The sequence below is a fragment of the Belonocnema kinseyi genome, chromosome 2, assembly GCF_010883055.1.
Source record: "Belonocnema kinseyi isolate 2016_QV_RU_SX_M_011 chromosome 2, B_treatae_v1, whole genome shotgun sequence".
NCBI classification, from domain to species: domain Eukaryota; kingdom Metazoa; phylum Arthropoda; class Insecta; order Hymenoptera; family Cynipidae; genus Belonocnema; species Belonocnema kinseyi.
The window spans coordinates 50,789,589-50,814,351 of NC_046658.1; the positions used below are offsets into that span (position 1 = coordinate 50,789,589).

General features: G+C 29.6%; 1 protein-coding gene and 1 long non-coding RNA gene across 2 annotated transcripts in view; both read right to left on the minus strand.

Moving 5' to 3' along the window:
* The window catches only part of LOC117167563 (igLON family member 5-like), a 150,387-nt gene extending 131,055 nt beyond the window's left edge, over nucleotides 1–19,332 (minus strand). Inside the window, exon 1 of the mRNA XM_033352590.1 lies at nucleotides 19,249–19,332. The gene's annotated coding sequence lies outside the window, so the exon portion shown is untranslated. The remainder of the gene's footprint in view (nucleotides 1–19,248) is intronic.
* Nucleotides 19,333–19,344: 12 nt separating this feature from the next.
* The window catches only part of LOC117167564, a 253,743-nt gene continuing 248,324 nt past the window's right edge, over nucleotides 19,345–24,763 (minus strand). The window contains exon 3 of the long non-coding RNA XR_004466411.1: nucleotides 19,345–19,415. This is a non-coding gene — a long non-coding RNA (uncharacterized LOC117167564). The remainder of the gene's footprint in view (nucleotides 19,416–24,763) is intronic.

Below are 24,763 nucleotides of genomic sequence, written 5' to 3' on the forward strand. Positions count from 1 at the left end.
TGATTGCAAGCAACAGAAGTAATGTAAGCCCTTAGGGGAAACGTTATAAATAAAGAAGAAGACTTTGTAGTCAAAAACAATTAACTTTTTACAAAAAGCAGTTGGATTTTCGCAATGGGTTCTAATCATTTTTTTCACATTTAAAAAAATAAATAAATAAAAGCTAGAAAAAGGAGAAGTTCTTTGAAAATGGAAAAAAATTGTGAGATCTCATATAAAATAGCAGTTCGATATACTTTACAGTACATATTTTAAGTTTTACATTCATTAAAATTTTCACTAAAAGCATATTTGCAATGCAGCATTTAGCTAGCTCGATTATCGCAAGTTCCCATTTTGTACGCAAATTGAAAACTCGACAAAATAGGATAAGTTACCAGTTTGTAAAACAAGAAACTAATTATCAATCCATGAATTACATTCACTGTACGAATTCATTTACTAGTTTCGCAAGCTGGTTTCATTTGCGCAGTAAATCCCACAATATTCATTTCTGGATTTAATCGCATCATGTAACTATGCCATTGCAAAGAAAATAAAAACTGTGTAACGTTTACATGAATAATAGTATAGAATCGTCGGTGGTACAATTAATTTACGTAATTATTCATCTGCATATTTGATCTTAATTTCATTACTGAAATAAATCTAATATTCAAATGTTCATTTATAATTCTGTAGAATAATATTTTTCTAAATAATAATATTTATCAAGACATTCATGAATATGGTGAGCAATTCGAAAGTGTTTCGAAAATTCGCATATCGTGTTTTACGTGTGAGTAAAAGATAATGGATAGCCAATCAACGAGGGAAGAAAAAGCAAAACAGGGCTGGAGATATCTTTTTCGGTCACAGACATCTCACTAGTTCAATGTGAACCCAAGTACTTTTTGATGGTCTACCATTTAACAATGAATGATTTGCTCAACGTTAGAAAATTCGTGGATATTTTTGGAACATTTTGTTATGAATTTGCGAAGTTAAAATGGTTGTTGAAATTATTTATACATCATATTTCTGACAAATTGCGATTTAAAAAATGTTGTGTAAAGATATGTTTGGAAAATTTCGTCGCAACTATCGGTGTTATAAATCTGATTCGCTTTTGATTACTTGAATTTTCTTATATTCTTAAAACAACAATCATAAAAACTACAAATTCTCTAGGCAGAGTTGTCATACAACTCTCCACTGGTTTCATTGGATACGATTAAATCGGAACCAGGAGTGATGAAAAGCGCGCGATTTTTAAATTAAATATAACAATAAATTTAGAATTTGAGAGAAATTTTTATTTAATTAAAATATATTTTTGTTAAAAATTCATTTTTTTCGGTGAAAGATTAGTCACTTTCGTAAAAAATTGACTTCGGTGACTGAAAATTTATTTATTTTGTTGAAAATTCATTTCTTTGGTGAAAAAAAATCTTCTTGGTGTGAAATTCTACTATTGGATTCGGAACTTATTTTCCGGAAAAATATTAATAATATTCGTTGATAAATAATCCTTTGGTTGAAAATTTATATATTTTCTTCAAGATTTGACTTTTTTGCTAGAAAATTAATGTCATTGATTGTAATTTCACCTTTTTTGTTAGAAGTTGAACTATTTGGTTAAAAATTTAAATTAATTAATTAAAACTAATTAATTAAACCTTTGCTTTAAAATATAAAACTTACCTTATTTTTAGTTGAAAATTCGACTTTCTTGGTAGAAAATGAAAACTTTCTTTTCCATTTTTCGTTAAAAATGATTTTTTTAGTTAAGGAATCCTGTATTTTGTTGAAAAATCTTCCTTTTCAGTGAAACTAATGCTTTTTTTTATTAATGATTCATCATTTTCATTGTAAGCATATTTCATTGCTTGAAAACTTATTCAATGTGTTAGAAATTAATTTTTCGACTCAAAATATTAATTCTCTTAACCTAAAATTTAACTATATGATTTTTGGTTTAAATGTTACCTTTTTTAGTTGAAAATTCAGGTATTTTTGTTGTTGTTGAAAATTTGTCTTTTTCGTAATATAAGCTTCGCTACGAACATTTTTTCTTATTTTTAAATACCGTTAAACACGATTTATCCGTATAGTCTGTATTGATATCTAAAACCGAGTTAACCTTCCTGTCCCCTCTACAGTCGCATATCAGTCGTATATTTTTTAATGGACATATTGAACGTGAACGCGCATTTAACTTTTGTGCCCTTTCTGACGAATTCTCGTTCCGAAATAATCGCGATGCGCAGTAACAAGTCTGTGTGAGCCTGTGTCAGTTTGTTTTTCAACTCTAGCTATACCCTGTTCACCGAGAGAATAACCTACCGGCGGACGAAATTATGTTCACTTTGCGCAGCTATGGAAGCTTTTCTTAAAGAAAATTGACTCGCTCCAAACAACCCCTTCTTTGACAGTATCTACGCCTAAATACTTAAAGATGTGAGCCTGTAGGTTATTCTCTCAGTTAACAGAGTATCTGTACCTATAGATGATTTCTAATAAAAACCATTAAGCGAATCAAAAAAAATTTGTGCTTCAATACTCTTGCGTGAAAGAATTAAAATCTTCGTACTATCTAGCGAATTATTGGAAGTATTATATATTTTTTATGTTTGCATTAGTTTCCGTTTGTGTTAGTTTTTTACACAGACACTTAATATATATTTTTTAATTTTCATGAAAGTTTCCAATTTTTGAACATTTTCAGATTGAAATCGTCTTTAGAGTTTAAAAAATGTTCACAGTTGTGAAAATTTTTTTGATGTTTTACTTTAGTTTTTTAAAAGTCATAATAAACATTGATATTGAAACAAATGTATTTTTATTGTATTTTTTTATAATTGAAAATAATGCGCAAGTTCTGTTACTTTTAATGTTGTTTTTAATGATTACGATAAAAAATAGGCATCCTCTTTAAAAGTGACTAATAAAATATTTGTAATCAAAAATTGTATTTTCGATGTTTCAAACAAATTAAAAAATATTTTATGATGATCTTGTAGGGCTTTAAAAAATTAAACTTTTCTTCGCCATTTTTCTTTGAGCTTTTGAATTTTGAAAATGCTATAACTCTAATAATTTTCTTTTTATTAAAGAAGACGTCTATATAAATTGTTGGAATTTTTGAGTACTGTGAATAGCTAAACATAGCATTTTCAAGTAATAAAAAAACTGTTCACCAAATTTTCCAAATGCTCTAACTTTTTAAGATTTTATGCACAATGACTGTTTAACGATCTTGGCCTTTAGTTTTAACTCCAAAAGATTGTACCAAAGGATAATCTATTAGATTAATTTTTTTTTAAGTAATCGTGTTCACGGGTATATAGATATGCCTGCAGACAGACATACTTACAGCCACTGTTGCCAACAGCTGTTTTTTGGGTTTAGAGAGTTTTCAAACAAGACATTTGACAAAAAATAGGGTTCTAAAATTTTACCCAAATCTTATAAATTCTCTAATGAAAATATAAAAAATATTTTTAAATGAACAATGGAAATAAAATTCTGAAATTCTGTATGCTTTTTTTGAACGATATGTTGAAATAAATTTTAATTACTCGATGTCCAAAAAAATGATTTTCCTATGGCAAAGAAACATGTGCATTAAAAATTATAATGTTTCTTATTTTTTTTCTCACAGGGGCAAACAACTCTTGGATATGTTAGAGACAGAATGGTAAAAATGTTGTAAAAAATCTGCACGCTTCACGGGCACATTCTCATCGCACATTGCGCGCGGCTCTCTGCGCTCGCAAGTTTGAGCACGCCTAGGGCGCGGACTGTTGATTCTCGCGCTTCACGCTCGATAAGTTATTCACCTCGCGCTACGTGCTCGACTTTTCTGTACAGACTATTTAAAACTAAAGGTAAAAGTATTGACAACAGTAATTTAATGATTGTGAATTCTCTTTTGTTAAAGCTCCTTCGGCTTTAACGAACACATTCTCATCACGTATCTCGTGCTTCGCACTCGAGTTTATCCCTGAAATGTCATATCATTCCCATAAATATATATTATTATAATTCGTAACTTGCATTGGTATTAAAACAGACGAAATTTCATTGTCCCGTTTAAAAAATTTGAAAATATTTTTTGCAATTCATTTTGAATTCACCCTGAATTATTATTAGTTTATCCTAAATTTTTTACATTCTTATAAATTTACTCAATTCTATTTATTCGATAAATTTTTTTAAAGTTTTTATTTAATTCGTCTTGAAGTCTTTAAATCTCATCCTAAATTTTGAGACATTTCATCAAATTTTTTTGAAGTTTCTGTAATTTTTCCCTAATTAATTTCAAGCTCATTTTTGAACTTACTGAATTATGATTGTACAAAATGTATAACTGAATTATTTTGAAAGTGGTTAGTCTAAATAATTCTTTTTGGAAATGTTATTTTTAAATTTTTTCAAACTAATTGAAAATTACACATTTCAGTATTTTTTTAAATATTATATTTATTTTATAAGATATTATCATAAAACTATTCCGCTTCTACGTTTTTAATTTTTTAAAGAATGGTTGCGTATCAAATTCCTTGATTCAGAAAGTGCGCTTTTAGTACTTTGAATCATAATTTTTGTTTATTTTTCATGTTTTGAATTTTAAAATATAAATGAGGAAAAAGCCTTTTTTGAGACTAAAAAACTGTTAAATTTTGGTACATTAAAAGTTTAGAAAACGGCCTATCGTATGAAAAAATAGGTGAAAGGAATTTTGTAGCTACGTTTTGGAACACACCTTCTTATTAATATTTTAATTTGTCTTTTGCCGTTTCTCTAAACAGTCAATTTCATTATTTGTAATGTTATTTTTTACGATTAAAACGAAAACCACGCATTTTATCAATAAATTATTTTTTTTCAATTTTGGATTTTTTGGGTTAAACAACCTTTCTCTTATATTCTGTGTCATTTTGCCAAAAATGTAATTTTTTTATTTTTAATGTTGTAATTCACGATTACAATGTAAACTACCAATCAAATAAAAAAAAAACATTAATACAAAATGTGTCCCATAAAAAAGTTATTATTAACAAATTTGTAGATATTTTTTGTGTGTGCGTAATGTTTGCCTCATAATTTTTTTCCTACCTTACATACTTTAACAACAAAATACAATTTTTTATTTCTTTTGGTTGATCAAAATTTGAATTACCAATTTTTTGAAAAAATTCAAAAAGTTGTTATGATAATCTTGGCATTTAGCTTAGCACAGTAAAAGAGTGTATCAAAGGCCAATCTAATAGATTATTTTGTTTCAAAGATATCGTGCTCATAGACAGACAGACATAAAGACAGACAGATTAGTAAAAACCTGTTTTTCGGATTCAAGGGGTCTCAAAACGTTAACTTCTGACAAAAACTGGGAGAAGTGGTCAAATTTTACACAAATCTAATACCTTCTCTGATTAGAATGTATTAACATGAATAAATAACAAATTATTAATTAAATTTTATGAAACTCCACACACGAGACGAAAAAAGAATTAAATGACAAAGTTGTGATTAGAATGTGCCCACGAAGCGGGCAGATTTTTTTGTTTTTTACTGTCAATCATATTTTTCATGATTAGAGCCAAAACTATACATCCGATAAAAAAATAGTTTATAAAAAATTTGGAGATCTTTTTTAAATGCACAATTTTTCTGTCTTTATCTTTTACCATATTTTGCATAGTTTGGCCGAAAAATATAATTTTTGAATTTTTCATAATTTTGTATGCTGTCAAAATATGAAATTTTGATTTTTCAGAAAAATTAAAAAAACTGTAATGATAATCTTGTAGGGCATTTAAGAAGCAACATTTTTCTTTTCTTGACTCTTTTTCATAACTGCGGTATTTGGCCTAAAATGTTCATTTTCGTGTGTTTTTTGGAATTTTGTAAATGCTATAACTCTGGTAATTGTTGATATCATGAAAAAAGTCATGAGGATAAATTGTTTGAATTTTCGAATACTATGAATAAACGTACAGAGAATTTTTGTATTTTTGAAAAGGTGGTCTCAAAAATATTCAAAATGTGCCCACTTTTTGCATTCTTGAACAAACTTGAACTTTAGTTCAGGACAATAAACGAGTGTACCCAAGGCCAATTTTATAGATTAATGTTTTCAAAAGTTATCGTGTTCACAGAAAGACAGAAATACATACGGACAGACATACAGATATACAGACAGGCAGACACATTCGTAAAAACCTGTTTTTGGATTTAGGAGGTCTCAAAACGTTGAAATTTGTCAAAAACTGGGGGGGGGGGGTCAAATTTTACACAAATCTAATACCTTCTCTGAAGAGAATATTAAAAGTCGCAATGTCTAGAGAAAAAGGATTAATATTTTCCGGTACAGTTAAACTCCCCAAAAATATTTTATATGTACCGAATTTAAGTTTAATACTTTTTATTGTGTATTATTGTTTATTTGTGATGATTTTGCACAAATGAGCATTTAAAAAAATAATTTTTTTTCCTATATTGTAATGCTTCTCTTAAACTGCATAAACGTATACATTATCCTACAAATTTATAAAATGTGATCTATTTAAAATCGAACTATTAATGATTATTACAGTGAAACTCTTCTATAGCGCCGATTTTAGAGCTGACGGTGGGTTAGAACTAACTTATTATAGCCCGCTCTCCTTTTGTTTGTTCACGCATGAGTGACCGCCTGAGTGACAACCGCAGACCCCGCACACAATGTGCAGCTCCTGTTACACCTATCTGCGGAGCGGCGTCAGTTCTCAGAAGGGCTATAGAAGGGAGGGATATTGAAGGGTTTCACTGTATTTGTTTTTCATCATTCTTTTTCAGGGTGACTCTACTGAGTTATTCTATTTTATCAACGTTCTCCTGAAAACCACAAATTAATTAAACATTAATAAATAAAAGAAATAAGTAAGGGAAAATATAAAGAAATGTCTTGCGATCAATAACAAAAGATCTTGTGTCGCAAAGTAGAGTCGTCATAATGTTAATAATAAGTTCATTATTCGAAAGATATCGTAGAATCTAAGATATCTTTTTGCATTCAAATTTGAACCTTAAATTATGGTCCGCTGTTTCTATAATCGTATGTATCTTTAAAATATAACAGATCGTTTAAGCAGTTTCATTTTTATATAATAGTCATCTCTCGCTTCGTATATTTTAGTTCACATTTTAGAAAGAGCGAGCGTTCCAAGTAAATTTGATTCAACCACAGAAATTCAATTCGAGCAAGCACCGTTGACTTAAACGGAGGAAAAGGAAACGGAAATTAAGTGAAAATCACGCTAATGTGTGTGAGTCGACAGGAAATGAAAATTGAATGAAGAAGGGCATCGATGTGAGAATGTGGTAGTAATGGAGGGAGTTAAATTCTGATGGGTGTATGTATATGTTTTCAGCTTGTGATAATGCACATATTTCATTTTATACATATTTTTCATTGCACAGTGCAACCCCAATATATGAGCTTTTGCTGGAAATCTCCCCTTCAGAAATGAAAAAGGGGAGAAATAATTCGCTTATTACTCCAAGCTATTTATTTCCGAAAGTTAGTGACGTTATCTCACACTATATTTCTTCTATGACGAGTATAAATATTTTCGTTCAAGCTAGGCATTTAGACTTATTGATAGATAGGTAGAAGGAATAATATTGTCGTATTGTTTTTTTCAAATTAAAAATGACAGACATAACATGAATGCTATAAGGTATAAGAGCACCAGTGGTTGGCTATAGCCCGAGTTGTTGGCACACCCTCGCTAATTTGCTTTAAATAATGGGAAAATTGAAATATTTAACGTACTCTGTTCGAATTACTCTCATGTGAGTAATATAATAAATATTTGCATTTTACTGTTGCTTGAAGCAAATTAGGGTTGGGTACAAACAACTGGTATCAGTACCAACCTTTGGTGCTCTTGCTGTAAGACGCAAGCTTAAAAAAGAACGCGAAATAATAAACATTACAAAAATTGTAATCGTTGCAAACGTTACGTTCAATTTTCACTTGGTTTGACGAAAATATCGAATTCTTTAAAGTTCTTAGTCTGGAAGAACTTTCAAGAAAATAGTTGAATCGTCAATAAAAATCCATAATTCGTAACGAAACAAGTAAAATTTTCAGCCCAAAAGCACGAATTAAAAAAAAAACTTTAATTTTTAAGCTAAACCGACGATGTTTCTACAAAACAGTTGAATCTTGGAAAGAAATGATCATGTTAAACTCGATAGTTGAATTTTAAACTAAAACCGACTGATTTTTTAATGAAAAGGGAACGGCTATGTTCGCAGTTAAAAAAATTAATTATAAACAACGAATTAATTTTCAACCCAATAATTATATTTTCAAACAGAGATAGGTCTTCGACTTATAAAATCAATTTTTAACAAAGTAGCTGAATTTTAAACAAAGTAGTTAAATGTTCAGTTAAGAAGATTATTTTTCTACCCAACATGACGAATTCACGAAGAATACATATAGTATCAAACAAATAATTTTCATCCAGAAAAGGTTTCTTTTTTTCTGAAAAAGATCAGATTTTAAACCAAAAAAAAATTAGTTTTTAGCTAATTAGTTGAATTTTCCAATTAGAAAGATGAATTTTGACTAAATATCCAATCTTTACAGAAAAAGTATTAAAATTCAACCAAAAAAGTTGCATTATTGACCAAATAGTTGAATTTCAAAGCCAAAAAGACCAATTCTTTACAATGCAGTTAAAAAAATTAAGTTTCGCAAAAAATAGTTGAATTTGCTTCTTGGTTTTTACTAATTCAGTTCGCGTTTAAGCGAGAGAAAGAAGGAAAGAGAAATTAACTTAAAGACGAGGGAAATGTAGAAATTCCTTGAAAAAGTGAGAGGTTAAGGAGTGCGAATTATATGCTTTACTTGTAAACGGAGAAACTATTGGTTGTAAAGTATGGTATTAAAATATTCATTTGTACAGAAATTCGATGACAAACAAAGATTAGTCGAAAAATAAGTATTAATTTCTACAGCGATACAGAGAAATACTATTACCATATTAATCATAAATATACGATAAACTTCAAAATTTTCATTTAGAGTTAGAAAAACTTACATTCTTTATGCAAAAGTTAGTAAGCAAAAGATATATTTACCAAAAGGAAAAATCAAACGTAATTCTAATAACAAGCAGTTTTAATAACATAAGATGCAAACCGAGTCGAAATTCAGACCCTACTTTGAAGTTGCAACCCCTTATTAGAACCTGCTTTGACGCTATTTAAACTTATAGTCCCTGCTTTAAACGTTTAACTCCTTGAGCATGTAACATTCCAGCCTACTTTGAGGCTGTAACACCTTTCGAAAGCTACTTTGAATCCTTAGAGCCTGCATTTTTACAATTCAAGACCCTACTTTGACGCTGTTTAACCTCCCCTTCAATTATGACCCTACATTGAATCTTTTGAGCCTACAATGTTCGAACTTCATGAAAATAAAGTAAAAATTATTTGCTACTTAGGTTAATTGAGCTCACTGGTCATCTTAATGACTGAATTCTCATTGTATGAGAATGATATTCATCATGGAAAATTACTAAATATTGTTGATTAATAAGTAATTATAAACATTTTTATCAATAATTAATGAAAGTTCGTGTATTAAACAGTCATGTAGGTGATTGAGAATCACAACAAATTATAAGAATAAAATATTTTGTATCGCTAACAACCAATATTATGTATAAAATAAAAAATTTTGAAAAATATATTGAAATATATATTTAATAATTATAATTAAATTCACAGATTGTCATAACATTTTTATAACAGTATTATGGTTAATTTTTTTATAACATGATTTTATGGAGAAAATAATTTTTTTTTCAACGAACAGTACCACTTTTTCAATGGTTTGCTCATTTTTGTTACTAAAAAATAATAATTAAGAGTTTCAGAATAATTTTTTTAGAGGAATATTACTATTTACGTGTCTACTTCTTTATTTAGGAGGAAACAGCGTTTTTTTTTTGTTACAAAATTTAAATGTTGTAATTTTTTTATCATATTTACTGGAGAATAAGAACAGCCAAATGTATGAAAACTAAATGACTACTCATCTTGAATTTTGAGACGACAAGACAATTTGGTATAAAACCCTGTACTGTTATTGTTAATATAAACTTATTTTCTGATGAATATTAGATTGAATCTTGAACTCAATATTTGTATTTTTCAGTATAATTGGAGACATTATGATAATGCACGACTTGTTTTAATATTTGCTTAATCAAGAGATAATAAGATATTTTTATTGAAATCAGAAAGTTTGACATTGTATTCATTTAAGTAATAAATAACACAGAATCAAATTTAAACATGTAGCCTCAAGTTATTTTAAAGTGTATAACGTAGAATTCTTCTAAAAAACTGAACCAATGTATATTGAACTCTTCAAAAATTGTTTCAAAAACATTTCGTTAGCTGAATCAGTTAGGGCGTTAGGCGTTTAGTAAATACTCAGTGCGTGCGTGCGATCTCAGGTTCGTTTCTTAGCACTTGTGGATCTTTCAGTGCACTATGCTTTAGCTTCATAATCAAAAAATTCTATTGATAATATGTCTAAAAAATAACTGCGAATATCCTTGATATTTATATCACACATATTATTTTATTTTTTTCTGATAAATAACAAAACTTATTTTTATTCATCCATATTGGCGTGAAATTATAGAGAACCTGCTTTGATGCCACATGTCCTACAGCAGTAGTTTTAGCTTTAAAAGAGGGCCTAGTTTTTCTTAAAGACAGATCGTACTTTGAAGCTAAACATGGAAAACCGGTCTATTTTGGACACTTTTAGCGTCAAAGTAGGGTCTAAATTACATTGAAATCGCTGCTTATTTAGAATTTACTTTAAAGCTTCCAGCCCCTACTTAGGTAGGAGTTACGGCTTCAAAGTAGAGCCTAAATTTCGACAAGGGAAAATAGTTTACAAAAAATAAAAATGTTATTAGGTATGTGCAATAGGGTGGCTCAAAAACACTATTTTTTAGAGGGCAACGATCCTCTTCCCACGTTTCCATCCAAATCTGAAGTAAGATATTCCCTAATTATTTGCTTAATTTTGATTTTAACAGGTGCCGGTTTTGAGTTGAAGTTTTTCATGGAGAATGCATAGGAAAAAATCACTTTTTATTAGTGTTTAAATAACAATTTAGGGTTTAAGAAAATGTGAGCGGAAAGTATGTAGGCATATAAAGAATTATGGAAAGAAGAATTTCCTGTAACACACCTCCACGAATCCCTGGAAATGACCCTTAAAAAAAATGTAAATTCTTTATGAAATCGACCTTTCGTGCACTCTATTCTTGTTTTTCTACATAAAATTATTTACGTTGTTTTAGTGGAGTATTTATAAACATTAGTTAAATTATTTTAAATTACTCAAGCAAATAGAATATGTTTAAATCATTTTTATCTTCAAAATTTTGTCTCTCTCCTTAAAAATTATTACTATTGGTCTACTGGAATATTTATTAACATTGGTTCATTAATTTTCCAAATATTTAAACAAATGGAATTTGTTTGAATAATTTTTGTGTAAAAATTAGTTTTTATTTAAAATAAATACTATTTATTTATTGGATACTTTTAATAACATTGATTAATAAAATTGTAATTTCTTAAACAAATTCTATTTCTTTCAATCAGTTTTTTTTAATTTGTTGTTTTTTTCTAATAAAAATGATTAGCGTGGATCTAGTCGAATATTTCTTAATTATTTGTTAATTATGTGAATAAATTGCATTTGTATAAAAAGGTTTTTTGTCTTCTAAAAATGCGTTTACCTGGCAGTATATTAGCGTTAATAATATAAATTTATTTAAAAATATGTTCCAATTCTGGAGCACTAAATTATTGTTTATTTTAAACAATCTGTAATTTGTTTAAACAATTTTTTTCAATTTGTCAAGTTTTCTGCCTTATTTAAATAAATTTGATTACATTTTTCAGACAAATGAAATTTGTTCACGTAATTAAGATATAATTATTCAATTTTATTAAATATTCCACTAGATCAACAGTGATAGTTTTTTTAAACATTTGAACAAATGGAATTTGTTTTAAAAATTAATCAAACGATGTTAATAAATAATCCGTCAAATAAATATTAATAATTTTTAATACAGGACAGTATTCACAAAAAAATATTCAAACAAATTTCGTGTATTTAAACAATTGAAAAATAATGAACCAATGTTAGTAAATATTCCACTAGACTAATAGTAATTAATCTTAGGCGAAAAAACAAATTTGTGGAAAAAATTATTTAACAAATTCTATTTGTTTAAATAATTAAAAATGAATTGACGAATGATAATTTAAATTTCACTTGGCCAATATTAATAACTTTAAGTGAAAAAAGACGAGAATACAGTACTCAAAAGGTCGATTTCATGAAGAATTGACATTTTTCATTATTATGGGTAGTTTTCACGGACTCTTAAGCGTGTCTCGGGGGTTTCAACCCTATATGCCTGATACATGAAATTTTCCGTTGCATATTTCTCTACAATCCTATATATGTCCTCTTCGTATTTTCGCAAACCCTAAAAAATTATTCCAAAAACTCAAAAACTGATTTTTATTTTATTTTTTCGGGTTCAGAATTAAATAGGGGGGGGGGGGGGTTGCTCCCTAGCATAAACAAAATTTTCCATGCATTTTTGGACCACCGTAATGTGCAATGTCATATATTCATATTTTCTACAGGAAAAATATTAATACTTAAAATCATGTCGTATTATATTGCAATAAACTGAGTAACTTCACAATTAACATTGATATTGTTGAATCTAGTTATTGATATTGACTCTAGTAATTCTTAAAATATTGACGCTATATCCTGCCTTTTCACTGTCTTATTATAAGAAGAAATATTAAAATATAGAATTTTATAGCCAAATGTTTATCAGTGTAAAATAAAATCACTAATTTTGTTGTTGAAGTATTTTCTTATGGAAGATATGTACAAAATTATCTATTTCTCAGTAAGGTACTATTTGAACCGAGTTAACAACTTGAAATTTCGAGCGTGTTGAAATAGTGTTAAAACCCAAATTTAAAACAGATTACGCCTTAAATGCTTTCTAATTTTATACTTTTCATGTGTATCATTAATTCGTGGGGAATAATTAAAATACTTGGATAATGATTTCCATGGTGCCTAACAAAAATTCTGCCTTTTGATAAAAAACGGAACACAAATTTTCTTGTTTAAAGGCTTGAATATTCTTGTACACATGGAAAATAGTCGCACCTTATTAAGGAATTATGTAGTCTTAAAATTAATTTTTTTTAATCTCAATATATGATCAGGCTTTGAATGCGAAAATGTATAATTTAATTACTGCTTGCAGATAAAGTCACTATGGTGACCTTTTTTGATTAACAATATTTCTTTAGTGATCTTTAAATTCTTTCTACTTCACTTTCATTTTTTTTAAATTACTTTCAAATCCAATAATTTTAAAAGATCTTTTCTGCATTTAAAGTTTTTTAATTCGCCCTATAAACCTATAAGTTAACCTTGAATTCTTGTAGATTTGTTTAAATTTCAGTTCAGTCCCATTTAGCTAAATCAAATGAAATTTTTCTGGATTTCAAACATTTAAATTATTTTGAATTTACGTGAATTCACTTAAAATAATTTCGAATGCCTATCAATTTCATCAAATTCCCTTTCATTCTTCCATGTTAAACCCTGTTTTACTGAAATTAATTGCACATTTTAGATTTGAAAACAAATTTCAATTCGTTTGGAATTGACCCTGAATGATAATTAGTTTATGGCGAATACAACAGTTTTTTCTAAGTATCTTCTAATGTAACTTAAAGTCTCTTAAACTCGCCTCAAATTCTCAGGCATTTCATCACATTTTTTTAATTTCCGTGATTTTTGATTAATCCACTCTGAACTTGATGAATACAAAGAGTTCTGTTAATATTTATTATATATTTTTGATTAACTTTCATTTTTCTCCAAATTCTTCTTAAATTTTTATGAATTTCATCGAATTCTTCTCTTCTCTCTGATTTTATTTCAAATTCACTCGTATTTCATTTATTTAATTTTTTTCTCATTTTCAAAGCACTTAGATCTGTGGAATTTCCCCTGATTTCTGTTCACTTCCATTTCATTTTACTCAATGCGATTGTTTTTATTTACAAATTTTCTTCCAATTACCTTAAATTTTTATGGATTTCATTAAAGTTTTCTGAATTCCATTCAGTGTTTCTAAATTCACTCTTATTTTATTGTAATAAATGAAATTTTCCAAATTTTTTCTAAATCATTTGAATTCTTTTGAATTTAACTTAAATTATTTTGATTTTTTTAATTTTCAAGAATTTATCCTGAATTCGAACAAATTCAACTTATATTCGTATCAATTTCATAAAACTCTCTTTAATTGTTCTAAGTTCGCTCCAATTTCATTGAAATAAAAGAAATATTGAAAGAAAATTATATTTTGTTTACACTCTATTTGAATTTGACGTGAATTCGCATTAATTTGACCAAATGTGTAGATTTGGTGTATTTCGCCCGCTATGAAGATTTTAAATGTATCTATCATGGAGAATATGCACTTCATGTTTCCGAACGAAGCTGTGCTGATTATTCCGAAAAAAAATGTTGAGGATTCATTTTAGACCATAATTACAATAAAATTCCGTTCAGAAATTGCTGACCACGTCGGGTTGGGTTAGGTTAAAGAATTTGTGTCAAGTTTTCTGTTATTGTCGTGATATTGTTCTTAGTTCATCGAACATACAATGTCAAAAGCAAAAAGTAGGTTGCGAGTTCGAAATCACAGTATTGTATGAATTTCCGGATTAGTAACATTATAGAATAAATGTTTTTTATATTTTCTCGAATATAACCTCACTTTTTAAATTCCGTGTCGTGTGGCCCATGTGCATCAGTAAAAAAATCATTCCAAAGGAATATATAGAAGATTCAAAAATATTTATAATTAAAATTTATTTGTGTGTGTGTGTGTGTGTAATAGCTCTAAATTTGAACATTGTTTGTCAAAGCATAATAGTTTTCTTCGAAATGCAAACTCTTATCGGTAAATTCAATCAACACAGGCAGATAATGTAATTTAGAATATTGAAAATGAGATATAATGTATAATGATAATAAAGTAGAATATTGAAAAATTGAAGATCTGTAAAATACAAAGTTAAAAATATGATTATAAAAACTTTGGACATTTAACTAATTATGGAGATAAAAAATTAAAGGGGCCATATCTGGGCCCCACCAAAAATTATGCACGGGATTTTACCTTTTGTATGCTAAGGTCGAAAATATCCTAATTTTTTTTATTTCTTAAAATTCAGAGCTTATTCCCTAATAAATAAGACACATTTCAAGGGGCTGGAGGAAAAAATTTATTCGCCTTTAATATGTATTTTTTAAAATTCGAAAGCTATAATACAAATTATTTTTAGAGTCAAATTTGCCTGGCCGAACCTGCATGGCATTTTTTATTTTAATAGAAAAATTATAGCAGCATATTTTTACCCAAATTAAGAAAGAAAAATGTAAACATTTAAATATCTATTGGGCACCCAAATACACATATTCTGTAAAACGAAATTATAAGAAAAAATCTAAAAAGTAGAATAACGGCCGTGTGGCTAAGGCGTAGGCTTTGAATACACTCCATCAACTTGCAGATTCGTTTCCCGTCTCGCACTCTGAAATAGCCTTAGCAGTAGAGCGTCCTAAAAAAAGCAATGTTTTTTTTTATGACGTGCCTTCTGAACTTGTTCTGTTTAGTAAAAACATAAATGCATATTATTATTACATTTTTAAAATAATTTTAAACCGTCTTCCTGGGGCCTTGAAGTGTCTCAAAATGACTTAAAATGATCCATTAATGTTAATTTTCATAAATATAATAATTTTTTGCCAGAGAATACAAATGATTGATACATGTGATCAAGAAAAAATTGACTTAATTCTGCCAACAATAGTACCTCTTGGCTTAAAAAACTACTATTCATAGGGGTTAAAATATTATATCTGGAATTTTAAAGAATTTATCCGTTATTCATTGGATTTGTTGGTGCGTAAATGATTTAAAGAGATACAGGAAAACGAGAAATTATTTGTTCACAGAAAATAACTATATAATAAAAAGAGGAACGTTCTGAACTTTAAAATTAAAACGTTCAAATTAAAGTACAGCATTTTTTCTAACCACTAGAAATAGATCATTTTTAAACTTAACTTTCATTTGAGAAGTAAAAATATTGTGAATCGTACCTGAAGTTAAATGTTTATTCAATATGCGATTAGTACTTATTTTTCGGCTGACAGTATTTCCAGAAATCTATTGTGTTAACCATAAAAATAAGCGATCCTGATTTAAATTAAATTAACATATCCTCAAGAGAGAAACTTGAGAGGAACAAGCTACCCTCAACTTAAGATGTTCTAAGCGTGCTTCAGAATCATCTATCTTCAGGGAAAACAACACATGAAAGTGTCACGTGAGTACAGTTTGTGCCAAATTTTTTAAAAATAAATGATGAAACCAGTCGTGGTGGAGTTATCAAAGAAGTGAATGCTACCGCATTAGAATGTATGAAGAAAGTCGTGAAGCGCGAGGCATCTTCTCATATATCCTTTCCTCATTACGCACATTGGTCACTTTCTTCAATGTCATTTGAAAACTACAGTGATAGTGAAGAAGTGTATGACGATAAACAAAATGATAATTTTATTAGAAAGGTTAGTAATGATCAGTTTAAATATTAAAAACATCGGCTTCTTTAATGATGTTGAAAAAAAGAAATAATTTTTTCTTAAGCACCCTGACTGGCAACCGCCAACACAAAAGAAACTGCGAAAGATAGAAGTAATCACTCGAGCTCTTTGTCGAACTTTAGACAGAGCTCAATTGTCTAATAGGATAGCAATGTACGTCGTCTCAAGTACAGCAGATATTTTAGGGTACAACATAGGTAATTTAAAATACTAGTTTTCTAAAATAGAGTTCAACACACAACATATTTTCAAGAAAGCTTCATGATAAATCATTTTTAGATGATTTGAATTTAAGTCAAAGCACCGTAGCAAAAGTTAAAAACGAAGAGCAAATTAAGTATGCTTCTGAATTAAAGGAAAATTGTAAATAAGAACAGAGATTACAATTGTACTGGGATGGAAAACGTGTTTTATCATTTACTGAAAAAAGCTTTTTGAATCATGGGACGTTGCTGATCGTATAGTAGGATTATCCTTCGATACATGTAGTGTTAACACTGATAGAGTTCAGGGGACATGCGTAGGTTTGGAACGGCGCTTTGAAAAAGATTTGCTGTACTTTGTTAGCAGACATCATATCCCTAAAATAATTCTCGATAGTGCATGCAAAGAATGCCTTGGTCCAACATCTGTACCAGAGACTCCATTATTTAAATAGTTGAGTGAAGCGTTGGAATCTTTTGATAAGACAAGATTCGAAACTAGTATCAACGGCAAGCGAATACTTTTGAAACTCCGATCAGAAAAGGACGACCTAATTAAATCTGCAAATTTGCAGTTGAAATAAAATTATCAGTTCCGTGATGAATACTGCGAATTATTCAAACTCGGCATTTTTTGAAAAGTTGTTTCAGTTCGGGATTTCCGTTTTATGGCTCCAGGACCAATGCACCATGAAGGGTGGAGGTCAATTGCCATTTATGTTCTGAAAATTGGGATGTTTCGAAATCAGTATACGTTAACATCTACCGAAACCCAAGCCATTAGGGAATTGTGCCTTTTTATCATAAAAATTCACATCCGATTTTGGTTTGAGTCTTCTTTGCTGGTTGCTGCAGCATACAATGACTCACATTTGATTTAAAAATGGGTGAGTTACAAGTCCATCAATGACAAAATATCAAAAGCCACTTGTGAAAAGTTAGAGGGACATTTTTAGTATCCTTCAGAAGAAATTGTAGCCATGGCAATCTTTGATTTTAGAATTTCACTCGAAGAAAAAAGGGCAATAGTGGCTGCGATGAAAACGTGAGAAGGCTCAGACAAACTCGCAAAAGGCCTTTCTACTCAAAATTTGACCAATTTCACGAAGAATGATGTAGGCTTTAATGCAGCTGTTTAACCAGTCTCTTTAAAAATGAGAATCAGCTGCATGGACTTTATCTGGGAATCCAAGGAAACATTGAAGAATTTTCTGCATGTGAAAAAATATCCTTTGAAAAGACATATTCAATAAAAGAACTGAATCAGAAAAAAATGTAGCAAACCTTACTTCTCGCCTATAAGCTTGGTTTTTTATTGTAAAAAATTATGTTGGTATGATAAACATAATGTCTTAAGCTCTATGAAAGGCAGTTTTTACTATAAGGGGTAGTTATTTTTGTCAAACTAGGTAAACGTTTTTTTACCATATAGTACCAACAGTTGCATTGCCTGGCTGACAAAATTTACGAAAATTAACAATAATTAATCATTTATATCATTTTGGGACTTTTTAAGGCCCCAGGAACACGGTTTAATATGAATTTAAAAAGAAAAGAAACATATGCATTTATTTTACACCAAATAGAATAAGTTTAGTGGGTGCGTCATAAAAAAAAGAACATTGCGTCTTTTTAGGACACCCTACTCAGTAGCCTATGTAGCGAACACTAGCTTAGCAAGATGCTGTTTTCACAGAAGAGTCGTGGGATCTGTATCTCTGTAGAAAAAGGTTATTTAAGTACTCAAAGTAGTTTCTTGGTGGTTCAGAACCCACCTTCAACTGTAGGCCCCCCCCCCCTACGACCAAGTTAGTGTGTTTGCGTGAGAGAAGAGCGTAAATGATTAGGGCGATATACATGGAAAATGCATACCCTCAGTGGACACATTAGAAACTTCCATGCCAAGTAAAAATTCGATTGATTCCTTTCATCAACAAATTATAAAGAAAAAAATGAGTATGATAAAACGATAGACAAATATTGCTTCTATTGACTTTTTGTCAATGCTTTCACTTTCATAAAAATATTTCATTTTGTTAAATCTCAAAAAAAAAATAGCGCTTCTTCTATACTTTTAATTTAGTTGTACAAATAACAAACGCGATGCGCAATTTCAATTGGAAAAAATCTTTTTAATACTGATTATTTTAGACAAATACGAGAAAGTTCCCTTTTGGAAGCAATGTTTATCCATGTCCTAGTTTCCTAAAAAAATATTGAAATAATTTAACTCACGATTCCAGCGCCGAGGTCAGTCAGCTTGCATGGTAGAACAGCGGTTCCACCTTTCTGTGCAAGAACTTCTCTGACTGGCCCACCACTTAGACCCTCTTCGCTTTTATCATTGCTCGTCAGCACCACGTTATTGGCACTTGATTCCTGCTGGTGCCTTGCCTGGCTCCCTACATAAAAAGCAAAACACAAAAGTCACATCCTCGCAAATCTCTCGCAAATTAATTTATTAATCACTACGTCGGGTCAGGGTAAAACTGAAAAGGGGAAGGGTATTATGCATATTTCATTAAACTATTTCCCTGGCGTTTCCTGTTTGAATTAATATATCATAGATACGTACACGGACAAAATTTGTACTCAAGGAATTACCGAATTTGCTCCGAAGTGGCGGATAAAGGAAAAGTCAGTAGTGATTTAAAAACTCCTTTTTAGAAATACTACAGAACTTTTACTATGAGAATTAAAAATATGTAATTCAGAAAGAATTTTTAAACATGGTAATAATTTTCTTAACGGGAATCTTGCAAATTTCTAAAACTGGAGGCCATTGCAAACAAGTGGTAGACTATATAATTCATAAGCCTTCACTATGATGAGAAATACGTCACATTTCGGTAATTTTAAGGCGCTTCCTCGGGCATGAATTTTAATCTATGTATTAAAAATTACAACTTTCCTCATACAATAATAAATTCTTTTATATCATATTTCAACCACATAATATAAAGGGCTAAATACAAGCTCAAACAAGCAGTTTTTTTCACAAAATGGTCTTTTTGTTCTTTTTTTCAGTTTATGGAATACATGATGCATTTTATACGCCTGTGAAGGAGCGAACCTCCACTGTAAGTCAACCCATTAGGGAGGCCCTTATTTTTTACTTTTCAAATTTCGCTGCTCACACCCCTCAGGTTTGTTCGCATTCCAACAAAAAATCTCAAACTTCGAGCAAAATCGATTAATATTCAGGAGTGGCGCAAAGACCATTAAGCCTCCCATTGATTTAACATGTGGAAAAGTCAGCTTTTCGTAAATATAATATTTAAACGCGATTATAAGTTTCAAATAATTCCTTGTTCCAGTATATTGTTCAGAATTTGTCAGAAAATAAGAATCAAACATAAGTTTTGAGGTTGAATAATTTTAAGCTACTCTAATGCTTTCCCAAATGAAACCCCATAAGTGAGAAATTTGAATTTTATATTAATATTTAGGTTCATTGACGATTTTTGAAAGTGTAAAAAAATCACTCATTCAATAATTTAAGAATACCCTTTTATTTTTTAAATCATATTCAAATATTTAAACAATTGTGATTTGTTAAAAGATTTAAGAGTATTTTTAAATAGCAAAATAGACCATAAAAAATTTAAACTTTCGAAGAATAGCGAAAATAAAATGTGTAAACAAAAAATTGTTTAAACAGTTTAAAGTTGCTTCAACATCTATGAGTATTTATAATAAATAAATTATTACTTTAAATGTTAAAATTTGTCGAAATTTTAGTGAGATAAAACAATTCTCTTAATAAAATTGAAATTGTTTAAACAATTAAATATTAGTTAACAAATGACTGAATATTCTTAAATTACCGAATAATGATTTTTTTCAATTTTAAAAAGCGTCAATTAACCGCAATATAAAGTAAAATTCAAATTTGTCGCTTATGGGTTTTGCTTTGGGGTCTCATTAGACTGACTTAAAACTTTTCAACTTCAAAATTTATGATTGATTTTTACTCCCTGGAAAATTCTGGACAATATTCTGAAACACGGAATTATTCGTAACATATCATCGCGTTTAAATATTAGAATTACAAAATGCTGACTTTTTCCCATGTTAAATCAATGGGATACTTCATGGTCTTTGTGCCATCCTTAAATATTAAACGATTTTGTTCAAATTTTGGGATTTTTTGGGGCATCCGAACAAAAATAGAGAGGGGGGGGGGTGATAACAGAGAAATTTTAAAACAAATCAACCAAGTATAAATAAGAACCACCCTATTACCCATGGTGAACCGAATTCAGTTCCGTAACGCCGATATTTAGTTCACCATGAACATGGTGGCGGTTCGCTTCTTCCAAGACGCATAACATGCGTTAAATTTTTCATTGATTAAAAAAAGACCAAAAAAAACAATAAGACCATTTTTCAAAAGAGCAACTATCTGTTTGAGCTTGTAAAATATAACATCTAACAGTTCATGTAGGAGAAAAGTTTCATTTGTAATATGTACATGGACTACAAAGCAACCTCAAGGAAGCGCCTACCTGGTGGTCGCCGATCGGCGATCAAAGCGCAAAAAATGTTCCAATTCATGCATTTGGTGTACGTTGTATATAAAAGAAAGAAGGAACAACCGAGATTACTGAGATTGAATGAATTTTTTATCCTAATTATAATTTCTTACGTTAGAAATTTAATGTATATTATTAAACATAAGATTAGGCATTATATTATATTGTAACAGCTGAAACAGAAAAAAATCTGGTTATAGAAGAATCTGGCAGGAATCTAAAAACGATTTGTGGGATGGATGCCGTATGATTTTTACCTCCGGCCAACTTAATTGTGAGAATGGAAATTCAATTGCCGGGATGAATTAAATGCTAGAAAAACCATTATATGCAAACAATATACTCATAATTTACTCATTGTTATCATTTTGATTTTCTTACAACTAGCATATTTAACGTAATAAACTAAAATGTACCTAATGTGAAAGTAATAAGAAATAAAATGTCGTTTCAGTTAATGCTCAGGGCAGTGTAATTATTAAGCAAATTGCTTAATATGTCGAATTTCACACATTTTTACTTGAAAATTGGAAATCTCCAAATTTAATTATTTTGTGGTGATTGCTGCACAAGGAATGGGCGAAGCAGAAAATAACATTAAATGTATTTTTATCCGACAACTTAGCAAATTTGTATCAGAAAATCTATTCATTCACTTGAAATATGACAAATTTTATATAACACGATATAAAACAAACAAAAATAAGTTCGAATTCAACTTTACATTTTTTTGGGATGTTCTATTTTAGGTCTTCATTGTTCAGCGTACATTGTAAGTTAAAATAATTTTAAGATGCAGTACTGAACACTAAAACAATTAGAAATTAATAGCATTTAAAATGGGAAATTTTGGATGAAAAACGTTTTCAATTGATAAAATATAATTTATCAATGTACTGATTTCAAAGATAAATATCAATATATTCGTAATTAAAAGCATTGGTTTCATTTAAAAATCCTATTAAATATCGTTTTTATTAGCAACGTATAAAAAAACTTAATTGAAGACTCAGTAAAAAATTGTACTTCTGCTTTCTGAAAGGTTTTCTATATGTAATGAATCAATAAGCTAAGCAGCGAAACATGAATTAATTGTTTCATCCTCAAGACAGTATAATTCTATAAGAATAGTCAATAGACGCAATAGATTATTAATACGGCTAACAAGAAGTTTCTTCTCAAATACCAATACACCAAACACTACAGTGTGAAAAGTGTTTGCAAATCTAAAACATTTCTACAAGACTTCTACAACTCAAGTGCAAGGTGAAATTGCAAACGTGGTATTGAAATGACCAAATTGCAATACATGTATTGCAAGTGATGTAAATCGCGAAATCAACTTCCAGAATTTCAATGCATGTATTAGAGCGTATGTAAGACGAAAATGGCGCACACTGAAATCATGGAATTAATGGAATTCAAGGAATTAACGAAAATCACGAAATTCGCAGAATGAATTTAATTCAAGGAACTCAAGAAATTGATGGAATTTACGGAATTTATGGCCCTCAAGTAATTCATGGAATTTAAGGAATCCAAGAAATTTAAAGTAGTCATGATAATCACGGAATTAATGGAATTCAAGAAATTGGCATAATTTATGGAATTCCTGAAATTCACGGAATTAACGAAATTTAAGGAATTCGCAAAATGTATAGAATTCATGGAATTAAAGGAATTCGGGGAATTTGTGGAATTGACGGAATTAATGGAATTCCAGGAATTAACGGAATTTACTGAAATCACAGAATTTGAGGAATTTACTTAAATCACGGAATACACAGAATTCGTCGAATTTATGGAATTCACCAAGTTCTCGAAATTTATGGAATTTACGGAATTAAAAGAATACGCTTAATTTATGGGAATTTAATTAATTCTTTGAATTTCGTAAAATCCTTGTATTCCGTACATATCGTGCATTTCCTGCATTCCATGAATTTCGCTAGTTCTGCGAAATCCGTGCATTCTGGGCGTTGTATGAATTCCGTGATTTCATTGAGTTGTTCGGTTTTCGTGAATTCTATGAATTCTACGATTTCCTTGAATCTCCCGACTTAATTTAATTCCGTAAATTGCTTAAATTTTGTATATTCCATGAATTCCATGAAATACATGAATTCTGCCAATTTATTAAATTTAATGAATTCCTTGAGTTCCGCAAATTCTTTGGATTCCGTAAATTCCTCGAATTCCGTGAAATCCGTGCTTTCGGTGAATTCTTTCAATTGTGTAAATTCCCCGATTTTCTGGAATTCTGCGAATTCTATGAATTCATTGAATTCGTTAAATTCGATGTGTTCCATGAATTTTGTTCATTTCTTGAATTCTTTGAATACCGTAAATTAGGGGAATTTAATGAATTGTTTAAATGTCGTGAATTTCTCGTTTTCCGTACATACCCTGTATTCCATAAATTCCATGAATTCCGCTAACTGCATAAAATTCGTGAATTCCGGGCATTATATGAATTCCGCAAATTCCTTGAATTCCGTAAGTTCATTCAATTTTTCTAATTCTGTAAATTTCATGAATTTCATAAATAGGCGCGTTATGTAGTACATATTAAAAAAAGTTTTGGCTCCGTCGGATTTGTTGTTGTTGCTAGGAACAGGTGTTCTAAGAAATGATTTACTTTTTTTAAAAATTTTTCAGTTAAAGAGGTGCCGAGATATTAAGCCGCAAGTATGATACCGAAGAGTTACTAGCTACTGGACTTGTATAATAAAATTCCAATACATGTGAGGTATCATACCAATGCCAGTATTTCAAAACTACAACTTTATGTATTGTAGTGTTACCTTGCGTTTCGGAAATAAACTTTCAATACATGTAGTGGAAGTTTCAAACAGAAATTTTTAACATTGTAGCATACAGATGCAACACACACTATCATACCGCAACTGCACGAATTCTCAGCGGCCGATAACTATTATTCTAACCATTGAAGAATATCAAAAATTATTTCAGAATGAATATCAGTTATCTTTAATGTTGTAGAGAAAACATCGCATTATCCTACACTTTCTCGTTAGAAGTGTGTACACTAGCGTGGCTCAAAAATAAATTTTTTGAAGAGGGCAACGATCATTCCAAATCCAATAACAGAAATTCCGTAATGTTTTCTATAATTTTTTTATCTTAACAGGTGCCAGCTTTAACTTGTAGCTTCCCATGTAAAATGTATGGAGAAAAATCACTTTTTTGAGTTT